Source organism: Athene cunicularia (genome assembly GCF_003259725.1).
Source record: "Athene cunicularia isolate RWA chromosome 2 unlocalized genomic scaffold, athCun1 chr2_part1, whole genome shotgun sequence".
NCBI lineage: Eukaryota > Metazoa > Chordata > Aves > Strigiformes > Strigidae > Athene > Athene cunicularia.
Window position 1 is genome coordinate 41572903 of NW_020799095.1, and position 5972 is coordinate 41578874.

At 43.6% G+C, this 5972-nt stretch overlaps 1 protein-coding gene across 1 annotated transcript in view; it reads left to right on the forward strand.

Annotated features, from left to right (window-relative positions):
• The first annotated feature begins 64 nt into the window (after positions 1-64).
• Positions 65-5972, forward strand: part of LOC113476475 (isopentenyl-diphosphate Delta-isomerase 1) — a 12020-nt gene continuing 6112 nt past the window's right edge. Inside the window, exon 1 of the mRNA XM_026842115.1 lies at positions 65-123. The gene's annotated coding sequence lies outside the window, so the exon portion shown is untranslated. The remainder of the gene's footprint in view (positions 124-5972) is intronic.

The following is a 5972-nucleotide window of genomic DNA, read 5'->3' on the forward strand; positions in this document are numbered from 1 at the left end:
CAGAGCCGCCGCCGCCCGCTCCCCGCCCGCTCCTGCCCCCAGGCTCGGCAAACGCCGCCGGGACAGGGCGCGACCCGCCACCGGCCGGCTGGTTTGGGGTGGGCACCGTCAGCCCTGGCCGAGGGCTGCCGCCCCGCACCCGCGGCGCGGTGTAAGCCAGAACGTCTTGCTAACGTTTTGGTTTTGTCTTGGCTTCTCGTCTTTTACGGTAACGGCGGCAGCCGGCGCGGCGATGAGCCCCCCAGAGCGTTGGCAGGGGCCGCGCTCCCGCCGCCAACCTGCGTCTCCGAGGTGGCCGTGCAGTGCCGGTATTTACAAACCTGAGTTGTGTTTCCTCCTGCCTGTTGCCCCCGCGGACCACCGTGGACTGACTGACAAGCGACATGAAACTCTTCCTGAACCGCCGCTGGAATTCCTTATTTTTTATTATAAAATGGCTGGGAAATACCGAATCTAGACGTTTTGTAGTGCACAGGCAGACGATATGACAGAAACAGTGAATCAAAGCTAACTGCTACATTCTGCAAGTAGGCTGTTCGCTTTGAAGCTTACAACACATAATTGAAATGTGATTAGTTCCTTTGCTGATTAACACTTGGAAGAAACCTTCACCTAAAATTCTTATTCATTGTAGCCGACTGTGAAAGTCAAAAGAGGCCTTTGCATAATTATTTTCTCTCTTCCTGCAGATTATCTCGCTGCCTCAGAAGAGGGCTGTGGAAAGGCCAGAAGAATATGTGCCTCAGAGCGAGAGCTGAAAATATTACATTTTCTTTTCATGTGCTTTCCAGCTACAAGTATGCCTGCTGTTCTCTTTCGTAATCTTTTTCCTTTCTGCCTCTTTCTGTGCAGTCATGTCTTAATTGCAGCTGTACTAACACTGACAAAAATACTGAGTTTTACCTATTTACTAGCACCTTTTTCATCACTGGAGGTCATTCTACAAGATAACTGGTTTGAGAATTTACCATAATTTTAGCCTATTCCCTTCTTCAAAGCCACCAAAAGGAGAGAGGAAGGGAGCAAAACAAATAACTAAATGGGTTTTAGGAGAGGAAAATGAGGGAGACAGAACAGGCAAAAGAAGGTGGGTAAGAGGTAGAACAGAGCTGCCTGGGAGGGAAGCCTGAACACAACCTGACCAAATGCCACTGTCTGATGCTTTGAATTCTCTCTATAGTCGGTGCAGTTGCAGTTATCTCGGCCATTTGCCTGGTTTTGGCTGGGTTAGAGCTATATTTTCATCTTAGTAGCTAGAATAGTGCTATGTTTTGGATTCAGTGTGGGATTTGCTATGAGAAGAATGTCGATAATGCACTGATGTTTTCAGTTGCTTCTGAGAAATGAAGGCCTTTTCAACTACCCATGTCCTGCCTGTGTGCAGATGCACAAGAAACTGGGAGGGAGCGCAGAGCCAGAGCACCAGACCAAAATTAACAAATAGAATATTCCATATCATACAATGTCATGCTCAATGTATAGATGAGGGTTGGCCTGGAAGCTTGTTCTCTCTTCTGGGATTGTGGTTTCAGGACTTTCTCTCCTCTGGGATCACTAGCTGGGAACGGGCTGGGCATCAGTTGGTGAGTGGTGAGCAATCTCATTGTGCATCACTCATTTGTATATTCTATTATTACTATCATTATTATAATTATTAGTTTAATTTTATTTCCATTATTAAATTATTTTTATCTCAACCTATGAGTCTCCTTAGCTTTACCTCTCCAATTATCTCCCCAGCTGCCTGGGCAGGAGAGGGTGAGCGAGCAGCTATGTGGTGTTTGGCTGCCGGCCAGGTTTAAACCACAACACCATCTCAGCCAAGTCACAACTTGAGTGCTCAGCTATTCAGTTCCTAACTAAACATTTTTTTAAGCCTAATTATTCCTACCAAAATTACTTCATCCTAATATAACTGTACTGTACCATAACAGTTTTAAGCTGTAAGTATGAAGGAAAAAAATGTCCAGTGAGAGCACAAGGATCCACATTTGAGATTTCTCTGGGAAAGCACTTGGCAACTTTCTTATCCTCTGGAGCAGCTCACTCTCTCGCAGCAGGGGGGCAATACAGAGATGACCATTTTTTCCTGAAGAAAGGCAAAATACTGCAATAAGGAAAGACAGGGGCTTAAATTTTTCCTTGATACAGGGTGTCTCTGAACTGAAAATTAACAGGCCCTGCACAGATGCATCTGATTTGTTCACAAAAAAAATGGCAAGTGGCCTGTTGTCACTCTAGCCCTATTACTGGTTTGGTTTTTTCATGGCACTACAAGAGTACCAGCCACTGCGTAACCTATAGGAGAAAGTGCAGAACTAAAGTCTGCACCTGCTTTTCACAAACTACTTGTTTTAAAACAACAGACACAAATAGCAATACAGAAGCCTAGGGAAATGTGGCAGTACTAGTTAGCATCTTACCAACAGTTAAGAAGCTTTTTAATATGCATTACAGTAAACGGAGTGGCAAAACTTGGGTTGTCCTAGACATCATCCAGACATACTTCTGTACCCATGGCTGCACTTGAGAAGGTAAGATACAAGGCTTAGGAAACCATCAACAGAATAATAGTTGAATCTCCCAAATTAAGATTTTCCAAACCTGTAAAAGCAGCAGGGAAAGGCAGAACCTCCTGTCCAGAGCTCAAACCAAAAGAAAGAATAAAGAAAAACAGATCTAAGGGAGAAAAGGACTCAAGGGTTATTTCTTCCTTCATATAGGAAGCCTCCTAAATAACTCCTTCCTAAAAGAGAGGTTTCCTGTGTCATTAATCATCATCTGAGGCTGTACAAAAACATTTGGAAGCTGTCCATCATAGCACTTTTTCCACCACACTTGAGATAGCAAAACTAAATGCAAATATAACATCCTACGTATATATTTAGCATACGTGTGTTGCATTTTTACTACAAAGCCATCTGTCTTCTCTGAAGCAAGCTGAAGCCAAGCCCCTTTCCTGAAATAGGCCCTTAAGAAAGAAGGGTCAAGTGAACAACAGCAGGTAAGTTAGGACTGGGAGGTATTTACCTCCCAGTTCAGATAAAATGGAGGCTGTTGTTTGTTCAGCACATAAGTGGATCATTTAGACAAATGTTTTCTGAAGAACTATGACTCCAGGGCAGGAGCAGACTTAAAAGAGGGATTCTTCAGGATGGCCAGGAACAAGGACAGCTTGATAGCTGAGAAGGGTGAACTGGAAGCGTTAAACATCAGAACGAGTGAACTGGAAGCTTAAAAAGAGGCAGGTTGGATATGAAGGGTGGGGAAAAAAAAAAAATCCTTAATTTTCCTTGTCTGAAAACTGAGACATGTCTCAAGAGTCTGTCCCTTCTAGGCTGGGGTCAAATGCCAGGTTTGTTCGGCATTTACTTCATCCTGTGTTTTACCATCTTCTTGTTGAATTTGCTGGAGAAATAAGATGCTTTCCTCCAGTTTCATGAGGGTTGCATTTCCCTTCATCTTAGTAGATAGCAAAATTCTGTTAGTGATTTGCAGCTGGTTGGATTTTCTGGTGGAATGAAAGACTTCCCAGTGGTGACAAGAAACTGCTTTTCCTTTGTTAGCAGAATGTTTGGAAACAGCAGGCTTCAGGAGATGCATAAATTAAGTCAAGTCTCAACAGCATGTATATGTCACTTCAGGCATGCTTCTGTTTACACAGGATGGAGTAAAAGTTCTGAGGTGTCAGTGAAATGCATACCACTACAGAAATGAGGATGCTTTATTTTCAACACAAATAGCTAATTTGAAAGTACAGGGCGAGGAGGAGGAGGGGAGCAAGAGGAAAGTTGATACAAGTGACATAAAACACCTGATCCTGGAAGTGTCTTTGGTTAAAGACTTGGGAGGTATCTCCCTTGTCTGTTTTGTGAAAAGGGTTTATTTTGTCTCTCATCCTTTTTGGCTGCTTTTTTTACCTCTCATTATTCACCAGAACTTGTTGTCTGACATTGTGCTCACCAAGATTGCTCCAGGTGACGTGTTTTGTTTGTCTGCACAAGACTGGAACTATAGTGGTTTCTGACAGTCAGGTTCTAAAGTGCCTGTGTAGATGCTCTTAATATTAGGGGGGAAAAAAAAGGTCTTTTCTCCATTACCTATAGGGAACATTTTTCTGGTATCCCTCAGCTGTGTAGCCTGAATGTCACTGTGTACATCTGCTCACAGGTATATGTCATCTGCCCTATATACAGAGCAATCTGTCTTTTAGGGTAGAAGCTGCTATTGCAACAGAGCTTCACACTCCGGAGGGTTGGTAACTCTATTGTCTTCATACAAAATGCTGGTTTGTACTGTCCATCTCCATAGTTAAGAGTATTTTTGATAGACATGTAGCTTGTATTTGGTTACATTAGGAAAATGATAGAAAAATTTGACAGGTTTTTTTCATCTGGAACAATGAAACTAGAAAGTGATTGATATGGTGAAGGATGTTCTCAGTATTTCTACAAAGCTTGATCTCCAGCTACTGTGTTTTCATGCTAAACAGTGATTCAGGATAAAAAGTAATCCATGTACACTTCAGTCCTGAGAGCGCATATTAATTTTTATTAAGATTCCTGTGACACTGAATATTACATTTGTAATATAGTAATGGATAACACAATATCAATATATTCATATTATGTTGTATTTTATATAGTTAAAGGCATATGCATCAGCTGGCACACTTTTTTTTTTTTTACTTTTGATGCTCTCTGCTGGTTTCAAGTGGCTTTCACTCAGACCAGCTCCTGCCCTTACTCTCCATTCATCAGGTTCTGCACAGGGGAATCCCTGTAAGATAACCCCCCTTGTATGATATTAACTGTCAGTTTGAACATCTTGTTCTGCTAATCGTATGTCTAAATGAAAGGCCATCTGTCCTGTTCACAGAAAAAAAATCAAACAAAACCAGACTGAAATGATGTAACATGAGTGGAGAGGCAATCAGAAACAGTGATGCCTCCAAGACAACATGTGAAATGTCATTTCTAGGCCTTTTATGGAATCCAACCACAAAGCTAAATCTGTGGACAGGCAATAAAACAGCAAAAGAAGTCTTGCTCAGAAGGTACTCAACTATGGTGGTGTGAAGTTTTTACAGAGGCTGGTATCAAAGTTCCTTGGCCTTTAAACTGGGTATCTGTGCATATCTAGAACTAGCCTGTCTGAGCAGTTCATCTTGCCTACACTGACTCCTATCTAGAAACTACATGTTTCTTTCTGTGTCCCTAAAAACTTAATGAGTTAGGCAATTTCAGAGCTTGACTAACACAGCAACTGTTTTCTACAAACTGTAGCTGTCAGTGAAGGAGAGACAACTGGCCCAGTATTCCCCAGAAAGTGCCACCAGCTGCAGTCTGTATGGCACACACTTAACCTCTTTAACTCAAAGGGCGTTACTGGGGAGCAACAGAAAATGTCCAAGATTAAACGTGAAACAGAGACTGCCAAAAAGCCCTGCCACTCTGTAGTCTTGTGGTTATGACATCTACCCAAATGAACGCTCCCAGAACTCAACATAAATTCAATCCAGGAACTGTTAAACACAAATGTAGGCACTGTTGTAGGAGCTAGCACTTCGGTGCAGTCCTTCGGTTTTCATGGATGGGTGAAAAGCCAAGGAGCAGCGCTTACCGTTAGAAATACTCAAACCACCCGATTACTAAGAGAAGACAAAGGAGCCTTTCATCCTTACAAGTCACAGCAGCAGTACATACAGTAACAGTACGCAGTTTGCTCACCAGATGAAGGCCTGGAGGCCGCTCTCCTGCCCTGCCACGCCACGCCCTGCCCGTACAGAACCGAACCACATCCAGTCCCGCCCCAGCCCGGGAAACCCGCCCCAGCCCGGGAAACCCGTCTGTCTGTCTGTCTGTCTGTCTGTCTGTCTGTCTGCCTGTCTGTCTGTCTGCCTGTCTGTCTGTCTGTCTGCCTGCCTGGGCGCAGGCTCCGCTGTGCGGCTCCCTGCCCCACCACATCCCCGC